The following is a 21,408-nucleotide window of genomic DNA, read 5'->3' on the forward strand; positions in this document are numbered from 1 at the left end:
GAAACAGGGTCCTCCCTCTCAGGGAAAGCTTCATAAGCAGTGGCACCATTCCCAGCTGAGATGCTTCCTACCCCCACAGTGTCCACATTAACTCCCTTTCCTACACTGCAACTGTATAAACCCCTGCCCCAGGCAGTGTTAGGACAGGTACAGATTCTGCTACCACTTACAACATTTGACTGTGAAGTCTTGATTAACTATGGGATAAGAACTGCAGCAGTGAGAATCCTGAGAAATCCTTCTGAGCATCAGCTGTAGTCAGTAAGCCCCTACCCTCACACCCACACTTAGTAGTGCAATTGAAGAAAAGAAGAAAAAGGAGGAAAAAACCCAACACATCACTGTGTACTGCAAAGCAATAAAAACAAGGGGTCAGCAGTCAGCTTGCACCTCTTACCCTGTGGGATCTTGTGGCAGAGAGCAAGCCTGTGGTATGCAAGGAAGGGAAGGTTATCTCTGCATGTTCACCTCCACAGGCTCCCCAGCCAGAATGACCACTTACTCACATAGGATGGTCAACTGATAGTAATGATGACTTAAGGCTGAATCAAAGCTCAAGCTCCTTGAACAAAATAACCACTTCTTCCCATTGCTGTCATATCACAGATCACCTTGCAATACTATGAAGGTGCTAAGATCAGCAGTTTGTAAGGAGAGGATAAACCCACTTCACCAGGCTCTCATAACCTTCTAGATCCAAGGACAATTAACTGTGGAATCAGAGGGGAAATAACACTAGTAAGAGAAGCCAGGAAGACACAAGCTGTGTTTCCAGAGGATGCCTCAAGTACAGCTAAGAATGTAAGTATATGACTGGGATGCCTCATCTGCTCCCAGGTGCTGACAAAGGCAGAGAGCTCCAAACCCAGCCTCCAGGCAGCAGCTTCACCTTCCTGCCTGAACAGACCTTTGCTCTGAGAATAAAAAAAGAGTTTGTGATCAGGAAGCTTGCAACTTTCAGAGAGACTCCTCACCGTGGCTGCCCAGCAAGGAGAGAAATGACCCTTTAGGTTTTCAGAAGAGTTAACTGTTTACCTTGACCTCCGACACAGATCTACACTGATAAAGTGTATTGACTTCCTACACTTCACCTTTTATTAATTGCCCCATCTGCTTGTGGGAGTCAGTTTGCTCATCACCATGTTTCTACTTGCAGTTGAGTTTCCGTTGTAGGGTAGCTGAGACAGTAGTTACTGACTTAGCAGCTACCAACCTCTGCAGCATAATTTTGCTGCATGACTCATAGCAGGTGAGTAGTAAGTCCAGTAATAGAGTTCAGTCCCTTCTCAGCACTTGTATGTATCACACTGCTGCTGCAACTACACATGGCATCCAGCTGGATTCCCTGGCAGCATCTAAAGAAGGGTACAATGCCAGGAACTGAACCTTTGGGAGGGTCTAAACCCGCCCTGCTAAGATGCTTGTAAACTGAAGGGTGTTTCTTTACAACTCCCATGCCCCAGGGAACTGCAGAAACCAGGCAGGAGGTCAACATCTGGGGAGCTGCACCTGGGAAGAGAGGACATTTTCCAGGAGTGCGGTGAAGGTCAGTCTGCCTGCGTGCGGGTTCGGCTGCACTTTCTTTCTTTCCACCCAGCCAGTCTCCTGCAGCGCCTGTGGGTGTCTGAGGGAGAGCAGCAGACACAAATCTCTCCCAGGAAGGCCTCAGCTCCAGCCTTAGCACCACCTATCACTCTTCCAGCCTTGATCTGCCTGAATAGTTCAGAAATTGTTTTATGAGGTGATGCAGTACAGTGGCAGCTGATATTTGCAATGATATCCCTCATGCCACAGGGGCTTTAAACACTGTCTAGAATACCCAACAGCACTTGTTTGCCATGTATGTAACACTAAATTTTCACATGATATGCAAAAATATTGCTTGATGGATTAGATTATGGCCATGGGTGACCTGCAAGCTGGCAGTCAGCACATCAGCAAATGGTCTGCTCCCATTTCTTGCCTACCTCCGAGAGAAGGCAGCTACTACGGTGGAAAGGCAGGTGAAAAGAGACAGAAAGTGGGAGTAAGCAGGGGAAAGCAGTGCAGTGAGGTCCTCCCTGCCTGGACAGACTAAACAGAGTGGACGGGCTGCAGGTATCGCCAGGTTCCCTGCAATCCAGGTGACAGTGGGCACATGGGGTGGAAATGTGTGTACTCGCTGCCCAGGATAAATGACGTGCGACAAGGGAATAGTCCAATCACTAGGTGGCACACCAGGATCATCACAGGACCCGCACCCTCCTGGGAGGAGAGGAAAGAGCTCAAAATAGCCCAAAGCACGAATTAACAAGCAATCATCCGGGGCTGATGTGCTTAGAAAGAGCCATTTGTGTGCACACACATAAAGCAAAACCATCCAACAACTGAATGGAGAAATACGTAAAAGTGCACACAAACTTTTCTGTTTCTGAGTGACAGTAGGAAAGGCAGGGAAGACACACTTATGAATGGAGTGCAAAGAAGGCAGGAGAGGTGGATGTTGCTCCAGGGATCACACTTACCACCTCTTCTGAGAGTTACCTCTGCTCTTGTGTGTGGAGAGAGCATTTGGGTTTTTCTTCTAGTAGAAAAGGCCAAGCAAAGTGCAAGGAGAAGTTTCTTGCAGCAGATAAAACTTCTCTGCTTCCCAGATGGAGATGGAGTAAGGGACAGTGGCAGCAGGCTGGTATTACCTACTGCAAAAGGAGTTCAAGGGTCGTTATTGTGAGGAGAGGAAAAAGTGATAGAAGTGATAGCATCGTTTCTGGGGCAGGTTTTCTCTGGCTGGAGCTAACACAGCAACACAAGCTAAAACCAGCTAAGGTATTTATGAGGAGGGGCCAGGGAGAGACTTACATTTTGGCAGAGGCCCAGCTACCATTGTGTATTGTTCTGTTGCTGTAGATCAGTAGAAGCAGTTCACTCTTGAAAGCATCAGGGACTGTACCATGGCCAGCTACGCTAACTCTTCTGGACACTCAGAGTCTGCAGGACTTGCCACCAGGCAGACAGTGCATCTCGGGCTCTCCAAGTGTTTGCATGAATTCAGCAGTGCAGATACAAGCTCACCAGCCAGCAGAGCAATGGCTTGGCTGTGAATTTAGCCTAGACTGGAGAGAGAAGCCAGATCTATATCTAGGAACATAGAAATGCAGAAGAATGCAGTTCATCAGCTCAGATACTAATGAAAACATGAGCAGGCAAACAGCTTTCTTCCAGACAGGCTAGTGCCAAAATCCTTCGTTCAGACATTCGGTCCAATGCCAAGAGCACATAACTGCCTAGCTGAGCATCTGAATAACAGCACATCTGCATTTGCAAGCTAAAAGTCAACAGGAAAATTAAATAATACAAAGTGATCACTGTTGCGTGAAGTAGAGATTCATACACTGGCATAAACCTTTTGCTTTCCAGTAGCATGGCACCTGAATCCTGACTGTGCTGCAGTAATGCTGCACAGTAGCTAGCACTGGGCAAGCGTTGCTCAGAGCTTTATGCTTAGCTTCTCACAGGCATCTGGCAGCTTCAGACAGGTACATATAGCTCTCTCCTCTCCAAATCACTGTAAGATGGAGGTTTTGATGTGTCCTGTGATATATGGGCCATGGATTACCCAGAGGGATGCAGCTGTGACCCAGCAATTGGGAAAGAGTCTTTGGGGGAGCAGAAGTGCACAGTTAAACCACGTACACAGAAGATACAAGGGACAACATGAAGAAAGTAGGGGATAGTAAGTACACAGAAAGTGGCATTATGGCAATGGACATGGTTTTCTGACTAGACTGATTTCTCTGACTGAATTAAAAGTTCATTTCAGGCACTACACAAAATTCCTTGCTAGTTTTTGTGGTTCAACAAGGGTTTTCCTTTTCTATCTGTTTTGTTACTATAGGAAACAGCCAATCAACCAGCAAAGAAAACTCTTCATAGCAGAGGAAGCAAGAAAAGATTATGCACAGCATGCTGTGAAATGCCTGCAAGACACACACAGGGAATATAAACAAATTCCTCCTAATGTTTTCCAGCAACAAGGATCTTAAGCATTACTTGTAACAACAGCAGCTTTAGAAAACAAGGACTAAACAAAACCAGGAAGAAGTCTGGTTTTAAGGCAACTGCCCTTCCTATAAGAGGAGGGAGGGGTTTGTTTTGGGGTTTTTTTTTCTCCTTTTTAAGAGAGATTATTATACCTTAAATTCAGGTTATATATCTGTTCTCATCATGACTTCTCTCTACAGGAGTTAATTGGGCCACGTGTCTGTCTGTATGTGACAGTTCTGATGCATGGGCAAACAAGCAAATTGGTGAAGGTGGGCTATAATGAGGCACTGTAGTTATATGCAAACAATAATTTTGGATTAATGAGTTGTTTTATCGCTGAGGGATTCCATCAAGGGTCTTAGTGGTGTTTGTCATATGCAGCTTCTCCAGTATTTGGTAATCCTCATCTTTAGCTTGACAGTAGTGCTGGTTACAGCTCTCAAAGCTTCACAGATATTGGCGTCAAGCAGCTTTGTGTGCATGGTACCACTGCAATTGCTACCCAGACATTGGGCCTGGACCACTGCAGAGCCCAAACACAGAGCAGTTTACTCTCATTACATTCAGCCACACCTAGGAAGAAGCTCGGAAGCTGCCCTAGCAGCATAAAGCATGCAACAGCTTTTAACATGCAAAAAATCATCTGAAGTGAGGTAGTGTAAAGCTGCAAGGAGGGACAGGCTGCAGGAACTTGTGCTGTGATTTACCCAGGACACTGGCCCTAAGTTTTCCCTCTCCCATGAAACAGTTTATGTGTTTTTTATCTGAAAGGAATGACTTCCTCTGGCAACACCTCTCTGTGCTGCCCTGACCTCCAAATGACCTCTGCGGTTCCCAAAACGCTCCAGAACGAACCGGGGTGTTTCAGGGCAGCTTATTGAAACACTGAGCACTGCCAAGCCCACATACCTTGGTAAGGCAGGCAGGCCTTGGCGCGTGGTGTTAGGTGCAGTCCCAGGTCCACATTGCCATGAGGGACTTCATCAAGGGCCGGTTCTGCTGCTGAGCTCAAAATGCCAGGTCAAGGTGGCAGTGCTGGCTCAAGGGCTCTTCCCCTCCCTCTTCCACTTGCCGCCTCGTGTAGATGACAGTGTCTCTTCTTTCTTCCAGGTGCTTCATAGCCCTGTGTCAGCAGGGAGGGAATATAGCAAGAATGAAGTTTCATAAATTTTTTTTTGCACAAATAAAACAGAAGCACTTGATGATAGGGCAGAAGGGGAAGGAAAAAGCGCTGATTTTTTAGGAAATCAGTTTGGTGCCAACCCACAAAGGAGAAAAATCCCACTGCCTCCCAGGGCACACCACACTGTATTAGCAACTACATAAACATACTCATGGGCTTTGCTCTCCAGGGAGCTTTGTTTGTGAACATTTAGTTGCATTTATAGGAGTGCAGAGTATTTTACATAGCGCTATATTCCTTTTGGGATGCAGGCAAGTGTTGGGATGCAGATCCTTATTCTTATTCTAAAACCTGCATTGGTAAATGATAACCAGAAAAACACCTAAATGTCTTCAGTGCTTATGGAGCTGGGGTTAGGAGCAGTTTGGATGTCCAGTAATGACTGCAAATGATAACAAATGATAACTTATCATTCAAGCGGAATGCCCAGCATATTCTCTGTAACACACATCTTGCTCTGTAATGGAAGAGGTTTCTGAGAAAGACACATTTCTACTTCTGGACACAAAGGAAGAACAAACTATAAAAATACCAATTTTAGCACTGAGCATTTACATGTAAGTGAAATTGGGAGTACACTTGACTTGCAGCAATACTGCAAGTTGCATTTGCATGACAAAACTCAAACCTGACAAACATTATTATCTAAAAAGTGGTACATTGCTCCAGGCCTAATTGCCATCTCTTAGATTTATGTATCTACCTCTTGCAATATGATTGCAAAATTGTGATAAAATGCAACTAATTTTGAAAGAGGGGCATTCTGGAGGGATAATTTTGGAATTCCTCACTGAGAAGAATCAATTTTTAAATTTTTTTAAGTTTTTCTCTTTATTCTTTCTGTTTCAGGTCTTCTTCAGAGGAAAAGATCCTTCTGAGCTGTTGAACATATCAAATCACCAGTACAACTGGGTAGGACTTACAAGAATTTTCCCTGTATTACCTTATTTGACAGTCTATGTCTTGTGTTTAATGTAATGTTTGCATGCTTATCATAATAGAACATTACATTTAATGTAGTGTCTGGGCAGTAATCTTCAGTGTAGTCTGGGAGGAAAAAAATGCTTTAGCCGAAAATGAAGTCAAAAAGATGGGAGGAAGCAATGAGAGATGTTTATGGCTTTTACAGGCTGTTTGGACAGCAGAACTCACAGGAGATTTTAGCAATACAGATACAAAGCTTTGAGCCAGGAAGGAAGAGGGAGGTGTGTTTAGCCACTTTTTGAGGCTAGGATGCTATTTTCCATGAAGTAGAGTTTCGCATTGCAGCTGTGAGTACCGAGGTTTATTTTGTTTTGTCTTTGGATCGTGGGAGTAAAATGCTTGTCTGCTTGAAATACGTGGGATGTTTGTGACTAAGATAAAGGCAAGATTTAATCATAAACACTTTGAATCATCTCTCCTAGCATGCTGGCTGGGATCATTCCCAGCCACTTTTGTAGCAGACAGGTGCATCAGGCCACACTACCTGCCTGATGAGCTCCTTGTGATACACAACCTTCTCCAGCTAGTTACTGTTAACTAGCACTATGTTCTCCTGGGCTACAGAAAACCGCCCAAGAGCAATGGGAGACTCTTCTGGAAGATGAATCCCCAAGGGTAAGCTGCAGGGGACAACATTGCTTGCTGTGGAAAGTTTTACAAACCAGCTGTGGTTACCCACCATCCAGGAGATGACTATTTAGTGTTTTAGAGCAGCACCTCCAGATCCAACCATGCAACTCCCCATATCTCCGTTTCACAAAGGGCAACCAGCTAAAAAGGGAGGAGTGCTGAGGTCTCACAGCTCCAGCTTTTCTGAACTAGTTCCCTCCTTGCCTGGAGCTGAGCAGCATCACTCTCCTAAGAGCCTTGCAAAATGGGAGAGGAGGAGGAAGAAACTAGCTTTCTTGCAGCTGGGCAAGTTTACAAAACCATTTGGTTTGCTGGACCATCTGCAGAGACACCCCACACTTTTAGAGAAGTCTTTTCTCCTATTCCCAATGCTGCTTTTCTGTCTTGGTCCTTCCTGGCTGAACCTTTACTGACACTTCACTAACATGTGGATTTTGTAGCTGCTGGAGTTGTACTCCTTATCCTGTGCACACTGGAGAACGTGTCACCCTGCAGACACTATCAAACTCCACAGCTTATATCTCCCTTCCTCAGAAAACAGTACCTGATGGTGGTATTTTGCTCAGTTATGAATAATACCCAGGAGGGATTCACAGCTGGCTGAGGGCGGTTGCTAGAGGGAAGGCTGTGGCTCCCTGCTTCTCCCATATAAGTGTCAGATACTGCATCCTCATCCCTGAGCTGTGTATTCTGGAAGGACTCTGATGTCAGCCTGTGCCTCTGCCGCAGCCCCCAGGTCTGCAAGCTCTGCTCAGGGACTCTCATCCCATCTCCAATCACTTGATGGTGGGGTGCTGCTGGGAGCAACTGTGGCCCAAACCTCTTGTAGGAATTCAACAGTATCCTTTCCATGTGGGCACCAGCTGGGAGCAATCTATTCCTGCTCAGCTCTGCACCCAGACTGTATGCAAGCAATTTTAAACCAGGGTGTGGACTAGTTGAATATGACTAAGAAAATGAAAGATGATTAAGAAAAACAAGTTTGTGCACTGTGGAATATATCTCCAGCTTCAAACAGCTGAAGGGCTCTGCAATTCTCCCATCGGGTCCGAGGTGCACAGATCTCCTGATAACATCAAAGCACCCAAACAGCTGGAGTCCCTGCCTCTAGCTCGTCTCCCAACATGGTACTCATGTTCAGAAACACCTCCTCTGCCTGGTGGTCTTCCAGGAGTCTGTATCAATGGAAAGACCTCCTCTGCCCGCTGCGCTTTTTCACTCCTGTGAAGCAAGCAGCTGTGCAAAGGAACAACCAGGGCTGTCACCTCCTGCTGCATCCCTCTGCCCTGTGTCCCACCCATTTGTGACTCCACATCAAAGCACACCAGGGTCACTGTGTCCATGGAAGCTGTTAGCAGGTACATGCAAACTTGTCTGGGTAAACTTCACTCCTATTACTTGGCCATTTCTAATCCTCTGCAGCTCCAGTTATTCTCTGGCTTCTTCTGTCGCCTCATGTGGTTTTTCTTTAATTTTTCTCCTAATACTTCACAATTCTGGTTGCTATGCAGTGTTTCCAGGCTCAGCCATCCATAACAATCCCCCACCATGGGTGTGTGCAGCTTGGCTGCAGTGTGGATGCTTTGCTGATTAATTTGCCTTTTTTGTGTAGTTATTTTGGATGCTTGGAAAGAAACTGAAAATAAAACTGTTACTAATACCTTCCCCCTCTTAGTGAAATTAAATTCAGCAAATCTTTTTCAGAATCATCCTTTGTGTGGTCTAGACCAGGGTGCAGACAGTAATATAAATTGTATGGCTTAATAGGCTCTCTGCTTTTGGTCTCACCAGTGCCATGTAGGTGAAGGTGGATAGAGGGGAGCAAGGAAGTAGCACGGTACAGCTACAGGTCAGACAGGGTACATTTGGACATCTACATGGGTCCTGTGGTGGGGCATCACAGAGATAAGGGGAATCCCAGAGGCTGATTCCTCTACCAGAAGCTGGAAAAAGGGAAGGAAGTCCAGTTCCCTCACATGCTGAACACATGTCCCAGTCCCTGCACTATTAAAAGGCAATGACTTACCGTTTCATAACCCTTTGGTAGTGCCTGAAAGGGAATACTGTACAGTTCCTAAACCTCTTCCAACAGATATGTTGTCACCTTAACTGCTGCTCTGATCTGTAAACAGCAAGTTTCCAAAAGTAATTGCCCAGCCTCTTGATTGCATTGGTCTCCCCTCCTACCTGCCAATGGCCTGGCTGGGAAGGTCATGTTGCATTTGAGCAGAGAAGGTCATTCACCTGCCCAGGCGAAGAAATAACATATTAACGTTGCTACCTATTTTATGCATCAGGACATTTTTTGCACACAGGCAGCCTCAAGATTACCTCCTTCATACATACAGTTCCATAATTTCCCTACTTAAATATACCTAACTGTCAAAGCAACTTTGTTAAATCATGCCCCAGAGACCAAAAGCCTTGCAGGAATGAAAATGAAAACTTTTGAAACAAGATTATTTCCTTACGCTCCTGAACCTCAGAAACTTTTGTAAAGCCAGGGGAGTCAATGAAAAGGAGAAATGCTGTTTAATGTAGTTTAAAAGGTTGTTCTTTAGGGGTTGTTTTTCAGATGAGTGAAATCACCTATTGTGGAGGAAAAGCAGACTGCAATGATGTTAGATTATTCCAAAACTCAGATATTGCCCACTGCAGGAGGACAGAGACTACAGAGAGCACTGAATTACACCAGTATATCCACACTGAGTGAGGAAGAAGGAATAACTACTGTGAAGATCCCTTCCCAAAGACAGGAGATGCTGGAATGGTAGAGCATAAGGAATTGTGGATTTTAAGCACTTCAGTTTCTGCCACTGTGCTCATCTTCAGCTCTAATGTTTTAGAACAATGTTTTGACATCACAAGAAACACGACTAATATCTGCTAGTAATAAAACAGGGGAGGACATCAGAGTAGCAACAAAGAAAACATAGGTACAAATCAGGAGATGCTATGGCTTGCATTTAGTTGCATGGAGTCTAAAGCATTAAAATGCTAATTGCAGTGCACTAGGCATTGAGGAAGCCCCTCTGGTACAACAGGCAGGCTCTGCATAGTTGATAGTGGGCAATGGCTGCAAGGCTCCAGGTAGGATCTAACCATGGGTACCAGTGGAGTGTCAGGAACAGAGCAGCTCCTGGTGATGCTAACACTTCACAGCCTGAACAAGAAGTCATGTGTATGGCCAGGGAATCTCACATGGTGCATTGCCTCAGGATTACAATACCAAAAAGGAAGCATTATTGCTAATAAATAAGTAGTGAAATCAACATTAATCCCTGCATATGGGCTGCTTAAATCAAAGCATTTGTAGTGATTACAGGTGCTCTAATAAACTAGAGATTAGCTCCCACATGAAGAACAAAGCAAGTGGAAAGCATACTGAAAAGCAAAAAGAAAAGCTAGCCATCTTGTTTTGTGGCCACAGATTAATAGTAAACCCTGGATGAGGCTATAGAATGAAGAAGCAAATATAGGTCTTATTGGCATTAATATGGTAAGTGCACTAAATTCTCTTCTCAAAGCTTGATAATCCACCCATAGTCCTTCTGCCTATTGCATATCTGCTCAAAAACCAAGAAGCCTTTTATTACTGGCCACATAATTGTACACATCCTTCTCCCCTCCCAAAAGAAACCACTCATTTTGCTATTCTCATCTGTGAGAATCAGTTTCAAGATAAACAATTAAAACACAGCTGTGAAATGAACAAACCAGAAAAGCTTTGCTGTTTCTAGCTGGCCTAACATCATTCATACACACCCTATAGTCACAGTAAAGCCCTCAGGATCTTCATCAACAGGCAGCACAGAGGTAGAGACCAACAGCTTCAGCCCCAGGGAGAACAGCAAGGACTAAGAAGTAGTCCCTCACTTCTTTATCTGTAGCAAATACCTGCTGCTTTTAAAAGAGCAAGAAACTAGGACCCAAGGGGATCCCAGAACCAGCGGGGCAGAGATCTTATCAGTTGGTGCTCATGCCACAATATCCAAGTCAAGCAAGTCAGGCAGGCTGAGAAACAGCAATCAGCATCAACCAAGAACCCAGATCCTCAGGTAAGCTCATAGCAATAAGGCAGAGCCAAAGTTAGGCTAAGAAACAAATCTATAGACCATAGTCAGCAATGCCAACCAAAGTCAAGCATAACCCAAGACTAACTACCCAGGGTGAGTTTAAATAGAGGCCCTGTGCCAAGGGGCAGGGAGTGTGAGTGGGAGTCCCAGGTGGGGCTGGTCAGGGCCGTTGAGGCCCACTAGTGTAGTGGAATGAAGCTGGGTTAATTAGCATTGATAATATACAGCGGTGTGTTGGCCGATGTAGATAAGGTGCAGGTGTGGCTGGTTAAGTTAAGTGGTTGAGAGCTAAGGAAGAGAGAGCAGCTGAGGAAGAAGTAGAGGGAAGACAGAACACATGTCTTGGATGAGGTGAGGAGAAGGCAGCAGAGGGACTGTATGAAGAGTATGCTGGTGTGAGCTGGTAAAAGACCTTGTTGTAGCTTGGTAGTTTTGAGAGTGCTGTGGCACAGCAGGACCCTGACATCTGCAGCCCAGGACAGGGACAGTGTTACCACACAGAGGAAAAGTCCTTTGTATGGAGTGTTAGCACAGTTAACTTCTCAGGAGAAAGCTTACTGTGGTATTAGAAAGGAGGTCTTGGCAGAGGAGTGGTGATGAAAACCTATTCATGTTCATCATAGATTGTGTCATCTTCTCTGCACTACAGCTAATCACAGAAAAATAGAGCTGGCTATAGGCAAAAGTTAAGTAAACACCAGCCTTCTGCAGTCTGTGACCCAGCTCCTCCTGTGGCAGAAGGAGGTTGCCTTGTCTCTTTGGAGTGGCATAAATGTAGGTTGTTCCTCCAGTAAGGATGAACCAAGAGCTGTTTGCTGGAGAGACATAACCCCTTGGTGACTTCTCCTCGTAGCTTCCAAAGCGCAGCTGGTAGGAGAGCAGTCCCAACTGACCAATGGGTTTATTTTCCACGAAGGAAGGCAAGGAGGTGATTTCTTTACCCTGTGCCTATCTCTTGTCCTAGGTGAGTGAAATGTCCCGCGATGCAGAAAGCCCATGCTGGCCAGGAAAAGCTTCTCTGCATTTGGTGGGTGGATGTTGTTGTGCTCATCTTGCTGCACTTGCTGTAACCAACCAGCTTGGAAGGAGGGCTAGAAAGTAATGAGCTGAACCTAGGAGGGATTGTGAAGCTGTCTGGTTTCTCAGGCTGAGCTTAGAAGCAAACAGAATCTGGTAATGCCTTATTGTAAGGCTGTGTTTTGCTTGCTTACTTCTCAGTTGCACAACAGTATGTGGTTCTGGCTAAGTAGAGCAAGAAGAAAACTATGTAACTTCAAAATGTTTTTGACCTTGCTGTGAATTTGCTAATGGTCCTTCACAAGTAATGCAATGAAGCACTTAGACCTACTGGAGCTGCATGTTTAACCTTGCCCCTCTCTGTGGGTGGTCTGAGCACTGCAGGTCTCCCTGGGCTTCACTCCTGGCTTTACAGTCCTTGTCCTCGTAGTAGGTGGCTAAGCAGGGTAAGTCCTCCTTCAGCCCGGTACCCTGCAGTGGGGATTGCAAGGAGCAGCTGCGTGACCTTTTCTAATAAGGTGTTGCCTTGTACCAGTTCTTCAACTTGTTACTTTTGTTTCTTTAAATATGCCACTGCCTCTCCTATGAGCAAAGCACCCTACTTGCCCTTACTCCCTCCTGTTACTCTGTATATTGTAACATCTTTGCTATTCCCTTTCCGGACCTGAAGTTGTAAACCCTTCCACCTTTCTCTAGAAGAGGTGGTGCCCTGTTTTACCTTCCTGCTGCCTTCTCTGGGTGGCTGCACCCAATTCTATCACCCAGTGTTTGAGAACACGGTGTTGAAGGCTGAAGAGTGTTTCAAGTGAGCAGTGCTGTGCTGAGTTATGCAACGGCATTACAGCATTTCAGTACTGTAATCCTTCCCACAGCAGCTCATCATAGGGTTAAGAAAACAAAACAAATGCCTGCTCTCCAAGAAGAGAGCTCTTGCTCTGTAATTACACTGAATCTCTTCTGGATTGGGCTGGCACAAAGCCTAACACGAAGAAGAAGGCATTCAAATTGTTACATGTAATGACGATTGCCTTTAACTTGTCCATGACAAAACTCACTTGCTTCTGTTCTCCAGTGCCTGGTTCTTAGCCCCTTCTAGTGGGGAAAGGAGAAGGCTGCAGACTGAGAGTTGAGGTGCAAGTGAAATTCAAGCTGAATATCGTGATGCTGGTTAAATGTCTGTGAAGCTGAATCACCACAAACTTAACAGGCTCCACTGTGATGAGGCTCCCTGGTAACTCCCTGACCAAGACCTTCAGTACAAAGCTTAATGTTACATTAAGTGTGACGTTAGAAATAGAGTGAACTTCTGTTTCTGATTTTTCACTTCCCTCTGCATGACTGCTTGAGTCCTCTCAGGATGGAAACAGCTTGCCAGAGCCTACAGCTTTGCCACCCTGCAGTTTGGATGTACCTGCTGTGAGGGAGGGACTGGCTGCCCTGCATCCCTTTCTTTGAATGGGGTGTCATCTGCTGGCTTCCAGCTGCTTGGGCTGTAGAGTGACATTCAGACCTGCTCCTTTGTGTCTGTGGACTGCACCCTGATAGGATCTGCTCTGTTTCCAAGCAATTAATCACAGGCTTTTAGTTTCCAGAAGTCTTGGGCAGAGTTTAGGATGGAAGAATCCAGAGATATTCTAGTGTCAGGGCACTGAAGGTAAAGCTGAGTTATCCTCCTGATGGGATATGTATTTTTCTGCAGCTCTAGAGACGGCCCTCACAGAGCCTGTGGCCTATGGCAGGGTGGGTAGGTTTAGGAGATGCTATAATTTTCATGGAATGTTTTTGCAAGGGCATTTCAACTCCCTTCATGTTTTATGGATTACACATTTCAGAGCATTTATTCAGAGGTGCAGAGACTTTCCCAGATCCTGACTTTCACCCCTTTTAAAGACACTGTTTCGGGAAAAGGGCCCAGAGTACCTAGAGCAGTACCGACTTGCCAAGCCTGGACACTGAGCATCAGTGCAGCAGAGGTACTCGATGGACACAAAACCAAGGACTGATGGCTCTGTGTGTTAAGATCTAACTCAAAGCTCTGATCAGAAAAGCTGTGAAAGGTAACGCTTTGAAAGTGCTTTTTTCCAAGTAGCATAAACTTCATAAATTGTGCTCTGCTAGACAAGAATGACATAGCCAAGTGCAGAAGTGCTCATGGTTATGAGAGAATCAATTAGGGCATGTTGATGAATAATGCATGTGCAGCTTAGGAGGGATGGATGACATAGGTTTTATTTTTGTATTGTTAATTGAGAGTGATTCTAGGACAGAAAAAAGCACAAAGGCAAGTTGGGGAGCTCTGGGGGAGATTCTGGTCAGTGTCAGAAGCTGGAGGCTCACCAGCAACACTTGCTGTCCATTAAGCTGTAAAAACCTCAGGAAGAGGAATTGTACTAATGTCCTCTACAGCTCCTAATTCATGTAACTGATACTGCCCAAGAACCCAATTCAGAGTGTAAATGATATGAGCATTTAAAGAGCTAGAAGTTGAAGCTGTTGCTTTGAAATCTGATGGCCTTTCCTGTATTAAGATAACATCTGCCTTGCTCTTTTGCAACCCAGTTGTAGGCTATCAGTCAGCTCTGCTTAATCCTAGAGGTGAGGCTCTGCTGTTCCTTGGATATGCAGGGATCTCTAAAGGACAGCTGGTGCACTGGGGTGCTGGAGGCAGCCTGGGACCTTGGTGGGAAGTAATCTGTTGCTGTTCACATGTGCCAAAGCTCCCCACATACTTCTGTGCAGCTGTGTCGTGAGAAGAACAGGTCAAAATCAACTGCTCTACAGATCTTATGGGTCTCCCCTTAGGCCTGTGCACTGGCTGGGTTTGCAAAAGCCAGGGATTCTGTGTCAGCTCTGAGACTGACATAACTGCTTCAGGCTAGAGCAGAGGCCTGGCAAAGGAGGAGTGCTCCACTTCCCTTTGCTCTGGTGTTTCCCAGCATCCAGGTAAGGGAACTTCCTCGTGCTTGGGTGCTTGCCCAGCTCAGAGCACAGCCTGCTGCAGGTGCCCAGTAGTGTTCGCTCAAGAAAAAGGATGTGAGAGAAGGACAGAAGGCACACCTCTGTGGTGAGCAAGCAGCCACTGGCCCGAGGAACTGTATCAATTTTTTGTTTGTACAGCACTTCTCGTAGTGATTGATGTACATGTGAAAGGCTGTGAAGGGACTTGGAGAGCTGTGTGGATGGCTGCTCCTCTCCAGTTGGATGGGAACCACTGATCCCACCTGCAAGATTTCAGACCACTTCTTAATTTTCTTATTCTGGGAGGGGTCACTCCTTCAGCCTAATCTTCCACAGTGATGATAAAGGACAGCTGGTACCTGTTTAAGGAGCCAGAGCTGCCATGTGTGATGGCACTTGATGGTACGTGCCCCTGAGGAGTAACATCTGAGCTTTCTACCCCAGTTCTACATGCATCATGTAACTCCAGCCTTGGTGTTGCAAACTGGCAGTAATCACTCATACTTGCTGCTTGTGACTGAATGTTGGTGGTGTGAGTTCCTGGTGGCATGTGCTTCCATGTGATGAGTATGGGTGTCCTGAGGCTGCACTTTGAGCTACCTGCTGAGAAAGCATGAGTGATGTGGAGCCCAATACATCCACCAGACAGCATGCCTAATGACAAAGGTTCATTGACTTTGAAAGAGAGATATACAACCACTATAGAAGCCGGGAATAATTTTCTAGGTCCTTTTAGCTGCCTTAGTTAACTTCACAGAAATAAGGATAAGATGCTAGTTGCTGGAGCGCTTATAGGAGTGGCCCTTGAAGCAGCTGTCCTTAGCTGGACTGTGCTTGTTAATGCTGCTGTGGAACAAATGCCTGAAGCATGACTTTTTTTAATGTTGTAATGTGGAATGAAAGCCAATAAGAACTCCTCACTGCTCTCTGCTGGGGGCTCTTCTGCCTGCTTTAACTTTCACTTGTTCCATTTTGCCTCTGAGGCCTCTGCTGTCATCCCTCTCTCTGAATCTCTTCTTTGGGTGACAGGCTGGGGCAGGAAAGGAAAACCTGGAATTTCATGTCAGGTTTAATGGAAGAAGGTCCCATGTCTGATTTGGATGTGTCTAGCTGGGGAGGAGGGTGAAGACTTTCTGTGACACTTCACACTTTTGCAGAGTCCCCAGGGGCACACCGTTTGTGAGATGGCTCTGTGATGTTATGGTGCTTTTATTCTGGACCAGCTCTGGCTTCCCTGATATCCAGGAGATCCCTGAAGGACTGAGGGTTGAGTTACACTGATCACGCCCAGGCTGCCAGTGGATATCCAGTCAGATACCAGTCTCCAACTTTTATTTTTCATGCACTGGATATTTGAGTACCTGTCTGGGGAATCAGGCAGGCACTTTCTCTGCTGATCTTGTACTTTCTGCTTCCCTGTAACAGAAGGAAACACCAGGCTCCTGCTGCTGTACAGGATGAGCAGCATGCTCTCAGTGTGGTGTCTGCAGCGTGTCCTGACCGTGATGAAGGCTGTCAGCATGGTGGGCTGTCTCTGCCCGTGGGACCATGGTGTCGAGACCCCCGTTTGCTCAGCACTCATTAGGTCACATCTGAAATGCTGTGGGGGGTTTGGGCACCCAGTGCAAAGGAGGCAAATTAAAGCCACTCCTGTTGCAGCTGTGCAAGGGTTGGGGCATATCAGGCTGAGGGAAGCAGGGGGGTTGAGCAGGAGGGGGGCTTGTGTGGACGCAGGGGTGGCCATCCCCAGTCCCCGTGGGGAGGGTGCGGAGGCAGCAAGGCCCGGCTCATGGCAGGAGAGAGATGCCGTGGCTGCCAGCACAGATGGTCCTGCCCCAGGCTGGCTGCGAGGGGGGAGTTCTCTCCTGCGAGATCTCCAGCGCGGGAGCCGGGGCCGAGGCTGGTGGAAACTCGTACATGGAGGGGTTCAAGACCTGACAGGTTAAGGCCCAGAGCTGAGCTCTGTGCTGTCCCTGCCTTGAGGGGCGGGCTGGAGGAGAGCCCCTGAGGCCCCTCAACCTTAATTACCCGGGGACTCTGTGGCTAATTAGCAGCATCCCACCAAGGGGGGGTGGGTACCCCGGCGCTCCGTGCAGTAACTCTCCTCACGGCCGATGGTCAGAGGGAGGGGCAGCCGGGGTCCCCCGCCGTTACCCGCTCCAGCCCCTAGGTGGGCTCCCGGGACCGCCGGCCCTGCCCCCGGGGCTGCCTGGGCGGCGGATGGGGCCCGCGGGACTCCGGAGGGTGGGCCGGCCCTGGCGGCGCGGAGCGGGCCCCGCCGGCCGCCGAGGGGAGCGCGGCTCCCTCAGGGCCGGGGCGCCCCGTCCCCGCCGCGCCGCACGGCTACCGCCGCCTTCCTGCCCTCCGGGGCGAGGAGGAACCTTTCTCCGCCCTGCGGAACCTTTGCGGCGGAGGTGCCTGTTGCTGCCCGGGGGATCCTGCGGCTGCTCCGGCGGGGGGTGGGGGGCCGGACGCTGGGTGATGCGGCCCCCGAGCGGCGGCTGAGAGCCCAGGCCGGGACGGAGGCGGGCGGGCGGCCGCCAGCTCCCGGGGCTCGCCGCGGCCCGCAGCCCCCCGCCCCCCGCCGAGGTGAGAGCTCAGCGGTGGGGCCGCCGCCGCCACAATGGGAGCGGGCCGGGAAGGGGCGCGCCGGCGGAGGCCCGCGGCCACCCGCCCTGCCCCGCCCCGCTGGGGGCGCATGAGGAGCGGCGCGGGGTGACGGCCGCCCGGCCCGGGGGGGGCTATGGCGGTGGGCGAGCGGACACCCGGCTTTGGGGAGCAGGGGGCGTGCAGCGGAGCAGCGGCTGCCAGGCCCGGGGCGGGGGGCGGCAGGGAAGCGGCCACCCGGTCTGAGCGGGCCGGGGGTGCGATGCGGCCGCCGGGCCCGGGGGGGGCGGCCGGGCAAGTGCCCCGGCTCCTGCGGAGCGGCGGGGCAGCGTGGGGGGCGGGTCGCGGTGCGAGGGTGCGGGGGGCTGCGCGGCTGCCGGGCTGAGGCTGCTGCCGCCCCCGGGCCCCGACGACTGCCGTGGGAGCGGGGCGGGCGGCATGGGCCCCGCCGAGCCCGAGCTTCGGGCTGCGCCTTCTCAGCGCCCTGCCGCGCTCCGGGGCCTACGCGAGTGCCTGGTTCGGGGGCGGGGGGGGTGCTGCACCTGCCTCCCGCGGGGTGTCGTGGCTGCTGGGGTGTCGGCCAGTGCGGGGGGCAGGCGCCGAGCCAGGGGGGCCTGATGCGGTCACACCGCCGTGACTGCGCTGCGTGGTCGGTAGGGCTGGTGAAGAGACGCACAAAGTAATAATTTAGTGTCGGCGTGAGACTCGGTGAGCTGTGGAGGGGGAAGGCCTGGTGTGCTGGGCTGTTAGCTCTCTCGCTTGAGCCTGGCTCACCGCTTTTGCCCTTCCTCCCCCCTGGAACCGTTCATGGGTTACTTTTGCTGGTAGTTGCGCTGGTGACTGGACGTTTCAGCACTCACATTTGAGAGATGCTCATAAACTCCCATCAATTTTCCCTCCCAACCCTTCATTGATTAGTACAAAACTGGTGCTTTAAAAAGTTCTTAGTGCACCACTTTATATGCAGGTGGGGCTTTTATATTGAAAAATAAATGCTTAAATTGGAAAAAAAAATTGAAAAAATGTTTAAAAGGTAAGAATGGAATTCTTTCCCCCCCTTTTTTATGCTAATAAGATGCTAATGATTACATTTGCTTATCTCTAACTTCCTTAATGTACGATATTCTTTGTTGGATGTTTGCATGGTTATCCAAGCATCATTCTTAGTGAATAATCATGTAACCTATAGGAAATCGCTGCAGAAACTTCTGCATCAGTTCAAGATGTTCCTGCTACCTGTCTGAAGGTGGTAACTGCCTCTCGTCCCCCCTCCCCCCCCCCCCCCCAACTTAGAGTAGTGGACCTTGTGAGTGCTCTCTGGCTGCTTCAATGCAAAATCCATTAGTTTAGAATAAACAGCCTTTGTTTTGATAGTTCTGTTCTAGAGGTGTTAGCACCCTGCAGAGGGATGAAAACAAAACAGCCGGCTTAGACCACTGCAGGTGCTTGTGATGGGAGCTCTGATGTGGCCTTGTTTTGCTAAGTGAGGCTTCTTTCCCCAGGTATGGAGCTATACATTCTGAATACACAGAACGAACAATGTAGCTTCTTACCAGTGACCTTATCAGCATCAGAATGTAGGGGTTGTTCATTAAGGGTAGGTGCTGAATTAGAAATTTTCAAGAAAAATGCAGCTGCTGCTTTAAGGAAAAGCTGCTGTGGATGTGTGAATTTTCTGGGTTGATGCTGTCTCAGGCTGAATACCACCTTCTCCTAAAAAAAAGCTGAATGTTTAGCCACCGCGTTCCACTTGTACTACACTCAGGTAACTGGTAACTTCTGCAACCCTAAAATATCTTGAAATTCCAGTGTTGATATTGGGGAATATTGCAGGTTCTGGATGGGAAAATTATGTGCTTTTCTGAGGAGGAAAACCGAACATGTTTTCTGTCTCATCTCAGTAGCGGTTGCATTTTAGTGGAGATTTGGAAGGTATCATCTGGCATAGGAAACTGTAACAGGCCATTGTTACATTCTCCAGGATCCAAGTTGATGTCATAGAATAATTCAGGTTGGAAAGAGCCTCAGGAGGTATCTTAGTCCAACCTGCTGGTCGAAGTGGGATCAACATCAAGTTCAGATGAGGACTTTGTTAGTTCAGGTCCTAAATCCTCCGAAGACAAAGATTCATCCATCTCTGTTTCGGTGTTCCAGTGCTTAACTGTCCTCACAGGGAAAAAACTTTTTTTTTTTTTTATGTCAGGTCACAACCTCCACTGTTGCAGTTTGTCTCATGTCCTCCTGCCACATGCCTCTGTGCAGAGCCTGCACACAGCCTTTTGTCTTCTTGATAACCTCCATGTAGGTACAGGAGATGTGCTGCCAGTTCCCCAAAGCCTTCTCCATTCTGGGCAATGCCATGTCTCAGCCTCTCTTCACACAGCAAGTGGTCTATCCTTGTGAGCATCTTGGTAGCCTTCTGTCGAATTCACTCTGGTTTCTCTGTGTCTGTCTTGTACTGTGGGTGTCCAAAACCGCACATGGTGTTTCACATGGGTCTGAAAAGTGCCAAGTGAAAGGACGTGATCGCTTCCCTTGATCAGACAGGCGACACTCCTGCTGATACAGTCCAGCGTGCTGTTAGCTTGCATCACTGCCAGGGCACACTGCTGACTCATGTTTAGCCTGCTGCCCACCGTGTGTTACCTTTTGTGTTTGTGTGTACATATACGTGTATGTACATGTATGTATTTGTATACACCCGCACACAAACATTGTCTCTCATCCTCCTGCCATGCATCTCTGAAAAGAAACTCATTACTATGTGTATGTATATACACACGTGTGTCAGATTACACCTTATGCAGCACTGAACAGTAGTATTTCCATCCCACACATTCCAGTTGTAGCTAGTGGTGACTGTTGTGGTGACTTGGCTTTTCCTAACTCTTCTGCTGTCACACTTCCCCTGACTGTGTGTCCAGCCAGCAGGTCTGCCTGTTGTGTTGCCTTGACTGTTTTTCTCAAAATTTCATTGTTTCAAATACCTCTTTGCGATGTATCTGGTTACTAGGCCTAGGAAGGGAGTGGCAGTGGAGGGAGGCTTTTCCCATGAGGCTGAGTTGAATCCCATTTGATCACATTCAAATCCAGGATGTATTAATGTAGGAAGTGTGTTTTCAAATAGTGTTGTTTATGGGTCTGAGTTAAACGAAACATTTAGGTGCAGCGTTTTTAAGAATGCAGTTAGTTGCATTGCAGTTATGTTCATGTAATTTCTTTGAACTTGTTTCCTTCAGGTGCTTCAAAGTTTTTGGGAGATAATACCCTGTAGGATAAATAATTCTCTGCTAACAAAGTTCCCTATTTTAAACTTAATTCTGGAGAACTTGGTTCCTGCAGAGGTTAAGTACTATTTGATATTTCTAGATGCTTGGTACAGGTATGATTTTGAGACGTGTGTTTTCTGTTTATGCTAAATAATTTCTATATAATATTTTCCTGATTGTCAAATACGTTGGGTTAATTACAGCAGGATTTGTTTCAGAGAATGCTCATTGCAAGACAGGAGTTTGTTGTGTTTAAGCAACATTTTTAGTTATATAAAAATAAAATAATTTAGAGAGAGGTTTCCTCCTGTCCCCTAAATCTGTGTTTATGAAGTACGTGCATCAACACAGAAGGAGCAGAAATAAATACTTAGGTTCAGACTTGTAGAATAACATGTGTAGAAGCTGATATTTAGATGAGTTGAAACAATGACTGAAAACTTCATTCCTTGTTAACTTTTAGAAACCTTAAGTTTAGCTTCTAGGGTTTTATGCTTGTTAAGAAATAGAACCTTAAAGATGAAGGGGAATGATAAAGTAACACCATTTGTTATTTGAGACAGGGGCAGAATTAGTTGGTGAAATCAAGTGTCATTACATACTATGAGAAAGAAGAAGGTGGAATTGCAGGTAGCCATGAGAGGGGAAAAAATGTTGAACA

At 47.6% G+C, this 21,408-nt stretch overlaps 1 protein-coding gene across 4 annotated transcripts in view; it reads left to right on the plus strand.

Moving 5' to 3' along the window:
* The first annotated feature begins 17,257 nt into the window (after nucleotides 1-17,257).
* The window catches only part of RAD54L2 (RAD54 like 2), a 74,364-nt gene continuing 70,213 nt past the window's right edge, over nucleotides 17,258-21,408 (plus strand). For 2 of the 4 annotated variants that reach the window (XM_037383181.1, XM_037383179.1), the window contains exon 1: nucleotides 17,260-17,460. The gene's annotated coding sequence lies outside the window, so the exon portion shown is untranslated. Of the gene's footprint in view, nucleotides 17,461-21,408 lie in introns of all 4 variants that reach the window. The other 2 variants (XM_037383178.1, XM_037383182.1) reach the window with 2 other exon arrangements.

This window comes from Falco rusticolus, chromosome 4, assembly GCF_015220075.1.
Source record: "Falco rusticolus isolate bFalRus1 chromosome 4, bFalRus1.pri, whole genome shotgun sequence".
NCBI lineage: Eukaryota > Metazoa > Chordata > Aves > Falconiformes > Falconidae > Falco > Falco rusticolus.